Genomic DNA, 17357 nt, shown 5'->3' with positions numbered 1-17357 from the left:
GAAATGTGTACTATCCATATTGTCCTCTAACCACCTACACACAACTAATTCACTCCTCCAATTACACAGGTAGTACCCATGCAATTCAGCAATCCCACTGTCAATCTTTGTGCACTCCCCCAATCCTCCAGCCAGTGCCATGTCCTTATCTAATCACAGGGCAAAACCCAAGCTTTTATAAATTCACCATGCTGTCAACTTGCAGCACTCTAAGTATCCATTCACTATCTATTTACTTGTACAATGACTCAGGCATTAACACATGCAGTGCTACAATCAAATGTGCACTTTCCATGCAGTCCTCTAACCACCTCCACACTACTGATTTACTCCTCCATTTACCCAGGTAGTACTCATGAAGGGAAGCAATCACACTGTCACTATCCTTGCACTTCTCCAAAAATACCATCGAGTACCATGTTTTTATCTAGCCACTGCGCCAAAACAGAAGCACTTATTAATTCACCATGCTGTTTACTTGCAGCACTCTAAGTATCCAGTCACTATCCATGTACTTGTCCAATGACTCAGGCATTAACACATGCAGTGCTATAATCAAATCTGCACTATCCATGCAGTCCTATAACCACCTCAACACTACTTATTCACTCCTCCAATTACCCAGTTAGTACCAATGGAGACCAGCAATCACACGGTCATTCTCTGTGCACTCCTCCAGGCATCCAGCCAGTACCATGTCCTTATCTAATCACTGTGCCTAAACAAAAACACTGATAAATTCGCATGATGTCAATTTGCAGCACTCTAAGTATCCAGTCACTATCCATGTACATGTACAATTACTTATGCATTAACACATACAGTGCTACATGTAGTCATCTAACCACCCCTACACTACTAATTCACCCCTCCAATAAGACAAGTAGCACCCATGCAGTCCAGCAATCACACTGTCACTATCCATGCACTCCTCCAATTATCCAGCCAGTACCATGTCCGTATCTAATCACTGCGCCAAACACCAAGCAATTATAAATTCACCATGCTGTCAACTTGCAGCACTCTACGCATCCAGTCGCTATCTATGTACTTGTACAATGACTCAGGAATTAACACATGCAGTGCTACAATCAAATTTGAACTATCCATGCAGTCCTCTAACCACCACCACACTACTGTTTCGCTCCTCCAATTGTACAAGCAGTACCCATGCAGCCCAGCAATCACACTGTCACTCTCCATCCACTCGTTCAATCATCCAGCCAGTAAAATGTCCTTAACTATTCACTGACCCAAAAGCAAAGCACTCATAAATTCACCATGCTGTCAACTTGCAGCACTCTAAGTATCCAGTCACTATCCATGTACATGTACAATGACTCATGCATTAACAAATACAGAGCTACAATGAAATATGCACTCTCCATGTAGTCCTCTAACCACCTCCACACTACTGATTCAGTCCTCCAATTACACAGGTAGTACCCATGCAATCCAGCAATCACATTGTCACTCTTTGTGCACTCCTCCATTCATCCAGCCAGTACCATGTCCGTATCTAATCACAGTGCCAAAAGCCAAGCATTTATAAATTCACCATGCTGTCAACTTGCAGCACCCTAAGGATCCATTCACTATCTGTTTACTTGTACAATGACTCAGGCATTAACACATGCAGTGCTACAATCAAATGTGCACTTTCCATGCAGTCCTCTAACCACCTCCACACTACTGATTCACTCCTCCTGTTACCCAGGTAGTATCCATGCAGTCCAGCAATCACACTGTCACTCTCCTTGCACTTCTCATAAAAATTCCAGCCAGTACCATGTCCTTATCTACTCACTGCTCCAAAACCCAAGCACTTATAAATTCACCATGCGGTTAACTTGCAGTACTTGAGGGATAGAAATCAAATTCCCCTATATTAGTAGTATTAGTCATATCTATATATTGTGTTAGCATGATGTATCTATATACTCTTTGCGTTTTATATGCATAATGCCTAACCTATATCTGTTTTATTTAGTTGATAAGGGCATATGCTGCTCATTTGTTTTGTTTACATCGAGTAGGTCGAGAACCATACAGACGCCATTTTCTCTCTGTCTGTGCTAGGCCCAAGCAGTGATCACGTGTTACTCTCTGATAGTTGTCAGGTCCCAGTTTAGTTGAGTTACTGAGAGCAGCTGAATGCACACCATTCTTCCTTTGTCCAGGGACTCAAGGTCGCATCTGGCTTTGGGTGCGATAAGCGCATTCCAGAAGGCGCAGTGCCTGCACTCTCGGGCACCGGGACGAAAGAGAGTCACCCCTACTGATATCTCCAATAATAACTAAACAGAGGTTTGAACTAATCACGTGTGCCATATATGGTCCTTCCTCGAGGCCCTAGAGCCAAGTAGTTTTTTTCCATTTACGGCGACTTCATGTACTGTGCTGAAAGTATATATGTGCTGTTTTGACTGTAAGCCAGCAGTCTTCTCCGCGCACCTGATGGTGAGGGTTGGGTAGGCTCCTCTATGGAGTATTTTGCGTAATAAATGATTGAACTTTCTTCACTGCCAACTGACTGGTTATTTGGTCATTGATTTTGGGGCTTTTGGTAGGTATAGCTCTTTATGTTATTTTTATGGTACGTCAGTTGGCGACTCTGGTGGGACTCCGCGTTGGGTTCGTCCTCCCGTAACTGGGTAGAAAGGACAAAGAAAAGGGGAGCCCTGGCTGAGTGGGTGGACTGACCAGAGATTCTGACTTACTCCGCTCTCGCTATCAGGGAGCCCCAGCTGCTAGTGGAGTCCTCTAGGTGTAACCCAGGAGCTGACCGTGTTGGTCTTCAGGAGTTGGCAGTGGAGAATACGCAATTGTACCTGTGTGCAGCAGGTGAGTGAATTGTCTTTGATGTCTTTTGGAATGCGCTGTTGAGCGGTGCTTTTGGAAACAGTTACCTGTATTGGATTTGGTGGTCGGTGTACCACAGAGAACTTTGGGGGTCTGACGTGGCAACATTGTGGTTGTATGGGCAGATGCTCCATGGACTTGTTTGGTGATTAATAGAGATACCGATCGGTCACCTTGGTGTGGCTTGTGTGGTGCACACCTGGCCGGACTGCTCTCGGAAAAGCCTGTGATTGTACCTGGGTAGCCTTTTGGACACTTCTGAAGCAAAGCCACGGCTGCGGGCTTAGTCAGAATAGTCCTGAGGGTGAACCAGGAGGATGGCGGGATGGTCTGTAGGACGGTGTGTGGAGAAGTGTGGCTCAATGGTTAGAGCGGCAGACCCTGATGCAGAGGTCTAGCCCGGGACCAGGGTTCAATTCCCGCCTCGGCGGGTCTTGGGCTCAACTTCCTCGGACCTGATAATTCTCGCCTCGTGCCTATTCTAATCATGGGTTCCACTCTGCAACTCTGGGCAATAGCTTGCTTAATCTCCTCAATGGCCCCAACAACGCTAGGATGCCTGGCTTCACCTTGGGGGTGCCCAGGAGTGGGCACTTCACAGGGAAAATTCCAGGAAGGGTTCCTCAGCGGTATTCGTACAAGCGCCGAGATGCCTCATGGGTGATTCGTGCGCTATACAAGTACCACTACATTTACATTCTACAACCCCTGTCCGACAGTCTCTTAGAAGTCTCTGGACTGCCTGATTTTGGTATTTGTTGGACTGGAAGATCTGAATTGATTAGTTCTCTATGAACGGGAGTCGATGGGCTCTGTTCTTCTGTTTTGGGAACAGACATGTCGTTTTGAATTTTTAAAAAAATATTTATGTAGGTATTGTTTGTTTGTATTTTTTTCGAATAAATGAATGGAATGTTGAGAATGTATGAACATGGCCATGTTTGAAAGATCGTTTTTCTGAATGAAATAGAACTGTCAGTGAATAAGGATGTTGTGTTTTAGTAAATTATGTTTTGGATGTTGCTGCCGCCGAAAATACATGCGATTGGATGAAAGTCAGCCTGCCCCGCCAGAGGGTAGCCCGAGATATGATATGTATGTTAAACATGGTACTGCAATGGCCCTTAACCGGGTCTTTTGATGAGAAAAAGATACATTACTTGCAGGATCGATTATTTTCCAAACATAGTCGACAGGCAATGTTTGATTCCTTAAAAATGTGGCAAAAAGAAGCAAAGGGTAGACGCATTAGGGAGGAGAAGTTATGTAAGATGAAAGGAGGTCAGGTGATTACACAGAGAGCTATAGCTTATGATAAAGATCAAACTGAGTAAAATATTGATTGCACGACTAGACGATTCAGGTTGCAGGTGGATAAAAGCTATGTAACTAGAACTGAGCCGAGGATGAAATAGAGGATTTATTAGATGTGCGTCCACCTCCCCCTTATGCCCCCCAACGCATGTATCCTGCGGTCCCTTTGACTCCAGCCTCGGCTCCAGTGGTTTCGGCACCCGTGGTATCCTCTTACCCTACCTCTTTGGGAACATCTTCTGTTTTGTCTTCCACAGCATTTGGATTGGCTACTCTAATAACTGATGCGTTATCCTCTCCCACCATGACAACAGTTGTTTTGTCTTCCCCGACTCCAGCCTGGACTTCTCAGTCTTCGAGCACGACCCCCATCCCAGCTAACCCAACTCCCTCTCGTGTTCCGGGCATCTTAGCGCACGCCGGTTGTATACTCAATCAGCAGTAGGGGTAGATGAGAAACAGATGGTAGCGGATCAGGCATCATAATGGATGCTGAATGCCGTGTATATTATAACTGATATATGGAGTACTCTTAGAGATTATGAGCCTGTTATGCAGCAACACACCCTAGAGCATATGGCTACACGTCTTATTTCCTTATGGGAACAGTGTTTCCCATACGGAAGAGCCCCTCAAGTGATGTATGATATTCTGGACCGGGCTCATAAGTTTGAACTAGGATTGGAAGATGTGTTCAGGAATGTCGAGAATTTTGTGAAATATCGAGGGCTGCTGCATTTGAAATGTCCAAATTGGGATTCCCAGCATCCTATGTGGGAAGTTCATCCTATTTATTATCCCGAAATACCAGAATTGAGAAATGATCAGGATCAAGTAACTAGAGCTCGTGTGGAGGCACGATTTCAGGAGCAATGGGATTATACCCCTTGGAAAAGGAGTGAGGTCCTTACCCTGAAGTCGCAACTCCCCGACCCCCGCAAAAATCCTACTGCTTACTATAAAGAGCTCACTGAGGCTGCCTCTTCGGCTGTTATGACCCTGGCTGACATAGAGTTTTTTTTCGGTTTACTAGTCCCAGTCGATGTGTGGCGTCAGGTGCATGATGAGGATCATGCCACAGAGTTGGGAGGGATTTGGGATCAGATCAAAGAATGGGACAAGGATCGAAAGCCTGGTGATAAACCTAAACCTGAAATATTGGCTTTGCCAGGTCGGATTATTTCCTACATGCATTCCTTAATTCCGCCCCGTAAGGTGGATTGGGACAAATTGACAGAATGTAAACAGAAAAAGGACGAGAGTGTTTCGGATTTCTTCACCATATTTGAAGATGTGTTTATTGACTTTAGTGGACAGGACTTGTCAGTGGAAGGTGGTATAATTTTTAACTTAGTGATACAAATAAAAGATACACTATTACCCAATTTAAAAGTACTAAATTCACTGTTTTGTGGAAGGGAACCATGAATGGTCAAGGTCGCCTTTCCGAGATTTGAACATGTGACCTCCAGCTCACTGTGAAGGTTAACTTACTGACCCCTTCATATTGGCTGTATTATAATGGCTGCTCATCATATTGCTCCTCATAACAAGCAGGGCATGTTTAACTTTATGGATACATCCAGAAGCCATGCCAAAGACAGCCAAGTGCTAGTGCGCTCCGTCAACACTTATGCATCACCCCCAAAATCTAACTATGATCAATTAGCACAACCGGATGGGTCACTGTTAACGAAGCAGACCATAGACTAACAGTATTAAAGAGTCTTTGTTCATTGCACTAGCTGCCACCACCGCCAACGCCAACATTTAAGGGGATTACAAAAGAAAACCAACCACAAGGCCAGTGTCGACAAAAGGTGGTGATCAGGTAGAGATACTGACAGCTCGATGCCCTAACTCTTTGTTTGTCCAGTTTGCCACCCATGGACCAGGAGTACGGCTCCGGGGCTTGTGGGTCACCACTGTGATTCCATCTATGGACAATAAATCCAGAAAGCCACTGAAGGTGCACTTGTGGTGACTAAGTGAGTAAATAAATATTCTGAGAGGGTGGACAAGCACTCCCAGAGGTGCAGCATGTGACAATTAGGAGACCACTCCTAAGAGAATATATGGCTGACAAGGCTGGTGAAAAGGCCCCACTCACCTGCAGCACCACTGACCACACAGCACAGGCATCTCCTTGCTGCAAAACCTGGCCTACACAGACAGAATTTCAGGGCTCTCACCACACCTAGCCTTTTAAGTGTCTCTGGCTTGGAGGTAGTAAGTCATCCAAACCAGGGTATGAAGGAGGTACATCTTCTGATACATATGGAGGTTTGAGAATGAGCAATGAAGAATTCCCAAAGTGCCACCTTGTGCTTGTGTATCTCGGTACAGGATTAGTAAAGTGATTAACTAAAAGAGCTCTGCACCCTCTAATTCAGACGCTGAGTGGGATTCGGACTTCCCGCCTTCCTTTTCTTGGTCTGATGTTGGCATCAGAAAATTCAGTTGTCCAGGTCCACAACTGAATGGTGTAGCTCCCATGGGTTTGTGCAGGCAACTAGTGACAAATGTATAAATAGCCTCGTCGCAACCCACCATGTCTGAGAAGTTGCCGGCTGGATCGTGCATGCATGCATGGATCTAAGTGTGCATGGATGCGTGTGCCCTATGTGGGAAGAGTTTGGAGACATATATAAGGTTCTCGGCTCAAAAGCTATTTTTCTTTTAAATATTCCACCCCAGCCCCTCAAGTCTCCCTTCTGACATTGAAATTTGTTCACTTTTTAGTGAGCTAGAGAACTAAGAGAGTTCATTTATCCTACAAGAATATTGCTTTACTCAAATAGCAACTTCCAGGTACCGATTTTAATTATTTCTGTGCTTATCCGGAGACCGGTGTTGCTGAGATCGCCAGCATGTGCCTCAATAACACTCCTAGTTTATAAAATACATCCTTTAAAAAAACATTTTTCGGGTTGTTTCATTATATTTAGAGAGCAGGATGTAGTGTTCTTAAAAAATAAAAAGCCATTTGACCGCTTTGGCTGTCCCTTCTAACCCCTCCCAGCCCCACTTCTCTCTGCAAAAAACCATTAATTATATTGGGGAAACCAAAGTAGACTCCAGCCCCTCAACTGCCCTTCCCAGGCCGGTATGAACAGCACGCTCACGGCTGCCAGAATTTGGGCCAGTTAGCCTTTCATTTTGACAAAAGCAGGCATTCCTTAGATAAAGCCGCACTCTGAACCCACAGGCCATTAAACCCTTTCTCACTGCACTAGTTTTTCGACTCGAGGGACTCAGTCGTGGCCTCAGGAGGCTCCCCCTTTTACGCAGTCACAAAAAACACCCCACGGTGTCTCGTTGACCCCACTCAGTTGTCCTTTGACCTCCCCAATTGTTATTGTCTAACGTCAGGAGACACAGTATCTGGCCCAGAACACAGTGCCTAATCAGGGGCGGCTCTAGGCTCATGGTGGCCCTGGGCAGGGAGCATAGGTAGGGGGCCCGGAAGAGGGGGTCCGGGTGGGGCGGAGCCCCCCGGAGCTCAGGAGGGGGGGGATCAGGGTGTTAGGAAGTGGAACAGAGCCGGAGGCCACCAAATCCCTGCCAGGGTCCGCCACGCAAATATGTATCCATCCTCAGAGGATTATTATATTAAGGATATATATTGGCGTGGAGGCCCCTGGGGTTTGGTGGCCCTGTGCAGGTGCACAGCTTGCACATGCCTAAGGCCGCCCCTGGCCTAATGCGGCTTCCTTCCTTGCTTTGGTGACAAATTCAACAGTTCCTTGCAGCTCCCCTCCTTCCTCGCCATTCGCCTTCCCCCCTCCACCCGCCACTTACACTTCTGCTCCAGATGTTACGATTTAAACGCTGCTGGCTTGGGCGTGCAGGGAGATCTCGCATCTGTGGAGCAACAGCCAAAACACAGAGGAACTGAGCCAGGGGCTGTGACAATGACCCAGCTCTGCCTCTGGTGCCCCTGCGTTGCCCCAGGATACAAACGGCCATAAACCAGCAATATATCTGTGGCCATGTGACAGCACCGAGCCCCTTGAACCTGGCACACAATGAGGGAAGTGGAACTCCAAGACAGAATACACAGAAAAATAAGCATTTGCAATCCAACGTGTCTCGCATTTACTGGAGTTTGAGCTATCGGCATTGTAAATGACAATGCCTTTTATTTATTTTTGGTTTTTGAAGCATAAATAAAACGCATTGTCATTTACAATGCCAATAGCTCAAACTTGTGTTAATGCAAGACCTATTGCACTGCAAATGCTTTGTATATATTTTTTAATATGTAATTATTTGGCATGCAACTGCTGAAGGTGTGAGCAGATTATTTAGCCAGCTTAAAATATGATGAGACTGCGATGAATGGGGATTGTATTGACATGTATGTAAGTCTGGTAAGTATTGCACATAAAAAAGAAACAAGCCTTTCAGCTAAATGAAAACTTTGAAACTGATTTACCAACACCATTGAGATGTTGAGCAACAAAAAGCAAGTGTTTTCCAAAATGCCTCAAAATGTAGTCATCTTTTAAAAAAACGTACAGCCGTATAGAACTAGGATTGTTTTGTGAACTGAACACACAGCGAGATGTTTGAGTGAGAGTCAAGACATGCTATTCAGACAAAAGAAAGGCATGGATCGGGCGTCTTTATCGTTATCAAAAGGAAAACGTCCTGTTTATTCACAGTCTTGTGAAGGCCCGGTATGTTCTCAAACAGTAAGACAACCGGATGGGTCACTGTTAACGAAGCAGACCATAGACTAACAGTATTAAAGAGTCTTTGTTCATTGCACTAGCTGCCACCACCACCAACGCCAACATTTAAGGGGATTACAAAAGAAAACCAACCACAAGGCCAGTGTCGACAAAAGGTGGTGATCAGGTAGAGATACTGACAGCTCGATGCCCTAACTCTTTGTTTGTCCAGTTTGCCACCCATGGACCAGGAGTACGGCTCCGGGGCTTGTGGGTCACCACTGTGATTCCATCTATGGACAATAAATCCAGAAAGCCACTGAAGGTGCACTTGTGGTGACTAAGTGAGTAAATAAATATTCTGAGAGGGTGGACAAGCACTCCCAGAGGTGCAGCATGTGACAATTAGGAGACCACTCCTAAGAGAATATATGGCTGACAAGGCTGGTGAAAAGGCCCCACTCACCTGCAGCACCACTGACCACACAGCACAGGCATCTCCTTGCTGCAAAACCTGGCCTACACAGACAGAATTTCAGGGCTCTCACCACACCTAGCCTTTTAAGTGTCTCTGGCTTGGAGGTAGTAAGTCATCCAAACCAGGGTATGAAGGAGGTACATCTTCTGATACATATGGAGGTTTGAGAATGAGCAATGAAGAATTCCCAAAGTGCCACCTTGTGCTTGTGTATCTCGGTACAGGATTAGTAAAGTGATTAACTAAAAGAGCTCTGCACCCTCTAATTCAGACGCTGAGTGGGATTCGGACTTCCCGCCTTCCTTTTCTTGGTCTGATGTTGGCATCAGAAAATTCAGTTGTCCAGGTCCACAACTGAATGGTGTAGCTCCCATGGGTTTGTGCAGGCAACTAGTGACAAATGTATAAATAGCCTCGTCGCAACCCACCATGTCTGAGAAGTTGCCGGCTGGATCGTGCATGCATGCATGGATCTAAGTGTGCATGGATGCGTGTGCCCTATGTGGGAAGAGTTTGGACACATATATAAGGTTCTCGGCTCAAAAGCTATTTTTCTTTTAAATATTCCACCCCAGCCCCTCAAGTCTCCCTTCTGACATTGAAATTTGTTCACTTTTTAGTGAGCTAGAGAACTAAGAGAGTTCATTTATCCTACAAGACCCAATATTGCTTTACTCAAATAGCAACTTCCAGGTACCGATTTTAATTATTTCTGTGCTTATCCGGAGACCGGTGTTGCTGAGATCGCCAGCATGTGCCTCTATAACACTCCTAGTTTATAAAATACATCCTTTAAAAAAACATTTTTCGGGTTGTTTCATTATATTTAGAGAGCAGGATGTAGTGTTCTTAAAAAATAAAAAGCCATTTGACCGCTTTGGCTGTCACTTCTAACCCCTCCCAGCCCCACTTCTCTCTGCAAAAAGCCATTAATTATATTGGGGAAACCAAAGTAGACTCCAGCCCCTCAACTGCCCTTCCCAGGCCGGTATGAACAGCACGCTCACGGCTGCCAGAATTTGGGCCAGTTAGCCTTTCATTTTGACAAAAGCAGGCATTCCTTAGATAAAGCCGCACTCTGAACCCACAGGCCATTAAACCCTTTCTCACTGCACTAGCTTTTCGACTCGAGGGACTCAGTCGTGGCCTCAGGAGGCTCCCCCTTTTACGCAGTCACAAAAAACACCCCACGGTGTCTCGTTGACCCCACTCAGTTGTCCTTTGACCTCCCCAATTGTTATTGTCTAACGTCAGGAGACACAGTATCTGGCCCAGAACACAGTGCCTAATCAGGGGCGGCTCTAGGCTCATGGTGGCCCTGGGCAGGGAGCATAGGTACGGGGCCTCGGAAGAGGGGGTCCGGGTGGGGCGGAGCCCCCCGGAGCTCAGGAGGGGGGGATCAGGGTGTTAGGAAGTGGAACAGAGCCGGAGGCCACCAAATCCCTGCCAGGGTCCGCCACGCAAATATGTATCCATCCTCAGAGGATTATTATATTAAGGATATATATTGGCGTGGAGGCTCTGGGGTTTGGTGGCCCTGTGCAGGTGCACAGCTTGCACATGCCTAAGGCCGCCCCTGGCCTAATGGGGCTTCCTTCCTTGCTTTGGTGACAAATTCAACAGTTCCTTGCAGCTCCCCTCCTTCCTCGCCATTCGCCTTCCCCCCTCCACCCGCCACTTACACTTCTGCTCCAGATGTTACGATTTAAACGCTGCTGACTTGGGCGTCCAGGGAGATCTCGCATCTGTGGAGCAACAGCCAAAACACAGAGGAACTGAGCCAGGGGCTGTGACAATGACCCAGCTCTGCCTCTGGTGCCCCTGCGTTGCCCCAGGATACAAACGGCCATAAACCAGCAATATATCTGTGGCCATGTGACAGCACCGAGCCCCTTGAACCTGGCACACAATGAGGGAAGTGGAACTCCAAGACAGAATACACAGAAAAATAAGGTTTTTGCAATCCAACGTGTCTCGCATTTACTGGAGTTTGAGCTATCGGCATTGTAAATGACAATGCCTTTTATTTATTTTTGGTTTTTGAAGCATAAATAAAACGCATTGTCATTTACAATGCCAATAGCTCAAACTTGTGTTAATGCAAGACCTATTGCACTGCAAATGCTTTGTATATATTTTTTAATATGTAATTATTTGGCATGCAACTGCTGAAGGTGTGAGCAGATTATTTAGCCAGCTTAAAATATGATGAGACTGCGATGAATGGGGATTGTATTGACATGTATGTAAGTCTGGTAAGTATTGCACATAAAAAAGAAACAAGCCTTTCAGCTAAATGAAAACTTTGAAACTGATTTACCAACACCATTGAGATGTTGAGCAACAAAAAGCAAGTGTTTTCCAAAATGCCTCAAAATGTAGTCATCTTTTAAAAAAACGTACAGCCGTATAGAACTAGGATTGTTTTGTGAACTGAACACACAGCGAGATGTTTGAGTGAGAGTCAAGACGTGCTATTCAGACAAAAGAAAGGCATGGATCGGGCGTCTTTATCGTTATCAAAAGGAAAACGTCCTGTTTATTCACAGTCTTGTGAAGGCCCGGTATGTTCTCAAACAGTAAGATATTTCTTACAGGCAGGTTCTTATGCCACAGAGCTGTGACAAGCTGATACAGTACATATAAAGGGGGTTTTAAAACAAAAAAGCAGCTACTGTGCAGCCACCTTGTTGAGGTCTGCAGCCAGAACAGGTGGCGGGGGCTTTTAAGCACTGTGAAAAGGATCAGACAGGAACACAAAAAGGACAGAAGCCAGGATCCACCTGGTGAGTGATCACACGCTGCTGTTCTGATTGGTGGGTTCTGTCTCAGCCTTGAAGGTTTGGGACGGGCTAGGCTCAGATCTCGTTTAGTTCTCATCAAAGCCATTTTATTGAACGCGAAATCGACCCAAGGGAGTGCGTTACACGAGCACCAGTTACATAACACAGGGACTCATTCATATTGTGAACAAGGGAAGGTGACGCGAGGGCTTCTAGGCACTGAGTCTGAGCACAGGCAGCACTCACCACAGCAAGAGAAAACAAACCAGAGGGAACACTTTACACAAGCATCAGTTACATAACACAGAGACGCATTCATATTGTGAACAAGGGAAGGTGAAGCAATTTGCCTGAAATCAAAGGGTGCTGAGCCTATGCCAGGACTTGAGTCTGATTGCCTAGTTCAAAAACCAGCATCTCTGTAATGACCCATCCTCTTCCAGCCAATAACATCGAGGGCGTCTAGGCACTGAGTCTAAGCACAGGCAGCGCTGACCACAGCAAGAGAAAACAAACCCAAGGGAGTGCTTTACATGAGCACCAGTTACATAACACAGGGCCGCATTCATATTGTGAACAAGTGATGGTGAAGTGTTTTGTCTCGAATCACAGAGTGATGAGCCGACACCGTGACTCAAATCTGATTGCCTAGTTCCAAAGTCAACATCTCTGTAATCACCCATCCTCTCGCAGTCAATAACATCGAGGGCTTCTAGGCACTGAGTCTGAGCACAGGCAGCGCTCACCACAGGAAGAGAAAAAAATCCTGAGGGAGCATTTTACATGAGCACCAGTTACATAACAAAGGGACACATTCCTATTTGAACAAGGGAAGGTGAAGCGATTTGCCTGGAATTACAGAGTAGTGGGCCAAAGCCGGGACTCAAGTCTGATTGCCGAATTCCAAAGTCAGAAGCTCTGTAATGACCCATCCTCTCCCAGCCAATAACATCGAGGGCTTCTAGGCACTGAGTCTAAGCTCAGGCAGCGCTGACCACAGTAAGAGAAAATAAACCCTAGGGAGCGCTTTACACGAGCACTAGTTACATAACACAGGGACCCATTAATATTGTGAACAAGGGAAAGTGAAGCGATTTGCCTGGAATCACAGGGTGTCGAACCGACGCCAGGACTCAAATCTGATTGTCTAGTTTTAAAGTCAGCCGTTCCGTACAGACCCATCCTCTCCCAGCCGATAACATTGAGGGCTTCTAGGCACTGAGTCTGAGTACAGGCTGTGCTCACAGCAAGAGAAAACAAACCCGAGTAAGCACTTTACACGAGCACCAGTTACATAACACAGGGATGCATACATATTGTGAATAAGGGAAGGTGAAGCGATTTGTCTGGAATCACAGGGTGCTAAGCCGACGCCGGGTCTCGAGTTTGATTGACTAGATAAAAAGTCAACAGCTCTGTAATGACCAATCCTCTACCAGCCAATAGCATCAAGGGCTTCTAGGCATTGAATCTAAGCACAGGCAGCGCTTACTAGTGGAAGAGAAAACAAACCTGTGGGAGCGCTTTACACGAACACCAGTTACATAACACAGGGATGCATTCATATTGTGAACAAGGGAAGGAGAAGCGATTTGCCTGGAATCACAGGGTGCTGAGTGGTCTCGAGCCTGATTGCCTAGTTTCAAAGTTAGCATCTCTGTTGGACTTGGCCCTTTTTGCACCGTCATCCCAGAACTTATTGCCTTCCTCCTCTATTTTTTTCTGACCTGTTGTTGGCTGTTTTATGACTCTGAGCACTTTACCACTGCTGATCAGTGCTAAAATGCATATGCTCTCCCTATTATAAACTGATGTATGCATTAGTGATTCCATAATTGGCTGGTTTGGTTTACCAGTCAGACCCTAGCACCCACTTGCCAGTCCCTAAACTTCCCCTTTTCTTCATATCAGACACCCCTATGGTAGGCCCAAGGGCAGGGTGCATTGTAAGTATGAGGTAGGACATGCCCTGGGTTCTGTGACATATCTAATAGTGAATTACAGTCATTTTCGTTTTTCACTATTGCAATGGTACCTGTTCTCCGTTGGCCAGAATGGGCAGTTGGATTATTAAATTTTATATTCCTAACTGACTCAGGGAACATGGTAGAAATTAGTTTAGTATGCCTGAACTCAGAATGATAAAATACAGCTTTTAGTGTAGTTGGTTTTAACATTCTATGTTTGAAAGTGCTCCAGAACTGGTTTGGACTGGGAAAAGGCCCCTCTGCCCTCAGAGGACAAAGAATTTTGGAGTATAAGTATTGGTACCCTGATCCCAAGAATTTAGATCACTTTTGGACTACAAGAAGAACCCTTTGCTGAGGGGATGAACCTGAAGAAACTGAGGAGAGACTATCCTTAAGTTGAAGTGCCGCTTAGGGGATTGGCCTGAAGTGGTTGCCTGACTGCCAAAGAAAGGAGAAAGGAACTTTTTGTACTCTATTTTCAATTTGTGAAGGATCTCCAAGGGCTTGGAAAAGAGCTTGCCTCCTGCTGAAGTCTCAGAGAGAACAGACTTCAACCCCCAGCTCTCCAGAGTTCTTTGGAAGTGCCTGCTGCTGTTTTTGAGCCTTCTGAGGGACTGCGTGTCGCAAGGAGCTGGAAGAGCGACTCAACAAAAAAGAAGCGTGTCACTGCTGCTGCTGTCGCATCGTGATTGTCGGCGCTGTAGCTGTCGTATTGCACAGCATCAAGAGAAGTGCCTCGAAATAAAGAGGAAGCGTGTCGCCATCGCTGCTGCTGCCATCGCATCGTGAATGTCAGCGCTGTAGCTGTCGTATTGCACCACATCAGGAGAAGAGTCTCGCAATGAAGGAGCAGCGTGTCGCCGTAGTTATTGATGCCATCGCATCGTGGATGTCGGCGCTGTAGTTGTCGCATTATGTGGTAGCCTCCCGCAACGTCGGAGAAGAGTGCCGCAGCCAAGGCTGTAGCAGTCGCATCGCTGAACAAGGGTGTTGCCTCTGCAGTCGACTCATCGAACCGAGACTTCTCGCATCCTCGGAGAAGCGTGCCGCATCTGGAACATCTTCACGTCTTTATTTCTTTGCACAGGAACTTTGCCGCATTTCCATTGCTGCACCATTACTTGTTGTAAAAGCTCAATGCATCGTAAGGTACATTGACGCAAAGTGTTGCATCTTAAGAACTTAACTGACCTAAGCTAAAACTACCATTTTTACGTATAGCATTGTGGATTATTGTCATTTGTGGTCTTGTGTTAAGTCTATATAAAGAATACTTATATTTAATATATGAGAATAGGAAATTGGCCCTAGAGGAAAAGAGAATGCAAATGGAGCATGAGTTAACAATGAGCGAGCTTGATTTAGAGCTCGAGAGGCTTGAGGTCATGAGTGTCTCAGCCCAGCAACAATAAATATGTGTAGCTCAGAGATTGAGCTTTGCTGAGTTGGAGGTGGAATCCAGCTCAGATGGTGGTAGCAAAATTGAATGTTCTAGTGCTGAGGGAGTAGTACACACACCCAGAGATGTGGCGCCTGACTTGGAAGGGGTTAACACACACCTGGAGGTTCAAGGACATGAGGTAGCTCCAGTAGTACGCAGCGTCCCTGAGGAGAATGGGGAAACTGGTGCAGGGATTCATTGTCCTAGTGGTGGGAGGAACTCTATACTGACTCTAAATGAGAGGTGCAGGGAGAGGGGTTCCCCCAAAGTTGAAGTCCTGGCATGTGAGTGTGAAGACCATCCAGAAGAGTGTGGGTTGAGTGACAGAGACAATCAGATACTGTCTGGCCAATCTCAGGAGAATGGTGTAGAATATGTGTGCGAGGCACTGGATGGTGAGGTGAAGGATGGTTTGGTTAACCCCTGTAGGGGGCTGTGTGATCCAATTGTGAGAGAGCATATTGTAAGTTCCTGTTTTCCAGAGCTATGCCAATACCTGTTGAAGAGTGAGTTATCTGACCCCAGGGAGCTCACATTGGAGGCAGACCTTTTGGTGGATTCCAGAGGATGTGGAGAGGCATTGGGGAGTGACCCTGTGGGGAGTGGCTCAGGTATCTTCCAATCCGGAGTGGTGGAAGTGGTGCAGAGTAGCCCAGCTAGGTCCCATTGTAGTGGGAGGGGTGTAGGGGCTCACGTCCTGTCTCAGTGGAGAAGGAGTGAGTGTGGGGCTGCATGTCCCAAGGTGCCCAAAACCCAGTCTCAGAGCCCGGATGGTTCTTTAAGGGAACAACCGGTGGGGAGCCTAGGCTGTCCTGATGGGCCGCCCATTGAGGGGGATCCCCTAGTGACTGGTTAGCTGGGAGTGTCTGTAATCAGACCTCCATCAGTTCAGGTGTCTGGCAGTGCCGCTCCAGTTAGCATGGTACGGAGGTCCAGACTGAGGGGTGAGAGGGGGAAAGAGTCCCCAGTGGAGGAACCAGTGGGTCAGGGGCCAGCCAGAAGGGCTGCATCCCCAGTGAATGACTATGATGGGGTGCTATGTGATTTTCAATTTGGGTTCCAAAGAGGCTTAGGGACTATAGAACAAGGATTGAATTTGTTAATCCTCCAGCAGAAGTATGTAAAGGTTAAAAAACAACGTCTATATCTCACCTTTGTTGACTTATCGTCAGCTTTTGACTGTGTTTCACACAATAAATTGTGGTCAATTATGACTGAGTTGGGGGTAGACAATGCCATTATCTGCTTCTTGCGAGATCTATATTCCGGGGCCAATGCAAGTGTCCGTTTTGGGAATGATGGTGAATGCACTAGACAATTCGGGATTGGTCGGGGTGTACGTCAAGGATGTGTTTTAGCCCCATTTTTATTTTTGCTCTACATAAATGGCCTGGAGAAACGACTGGTGCAGGAAGGTAGGGACATGCCTATGGTGGGTGGAAGGCCTGTCCCCGCCTTGATGTACGCGGATGATGCCGTTTTGATGGCACGAACTCCAATGGCGTTACAAACCTTGGTCACCTCTTTTAACAGTTTCATGCTTGGCTTAGACTTAAAGATTAACTGCTCAAAAACACTGTCCATGTTTTGTGGGCCAAGATCAAACAAGCATTTGAAACCCATTTTTAAAAATTCCAATCCCCTGGAAAAGACCTCCACTTTTCCCTATTTGGGAATTCTGTTTCATGAAAGTGGGTCATGGACTAGTGCAATCCAGGCTAGATCTCTGTTGTTCTCCAAAACTATTATGGCCTTAAAATGCTTTATGAGAAAATTAGGGAAAAAACCCATAAAAGAGATTTTAACTATTTATAGGGCTACCTGCTTAGCAGT

Source organism: Lissotriton helveticus, chromosome 8 (genome assembly GCF_964261635.1).
Source record: "Lissotriton helveticus chromosome 8, aLisHel1.1, whole genome shotgun sequence".
NCBI classification, from domain to species: Eukaryota; Metazoa; Chordata; class Amphibia; order Caudata; family Salamandridae; genus Lissotriton; species Lissotriton helveticus.
This window is presented reverse-complemented; position numbering follows the sequence as displayed.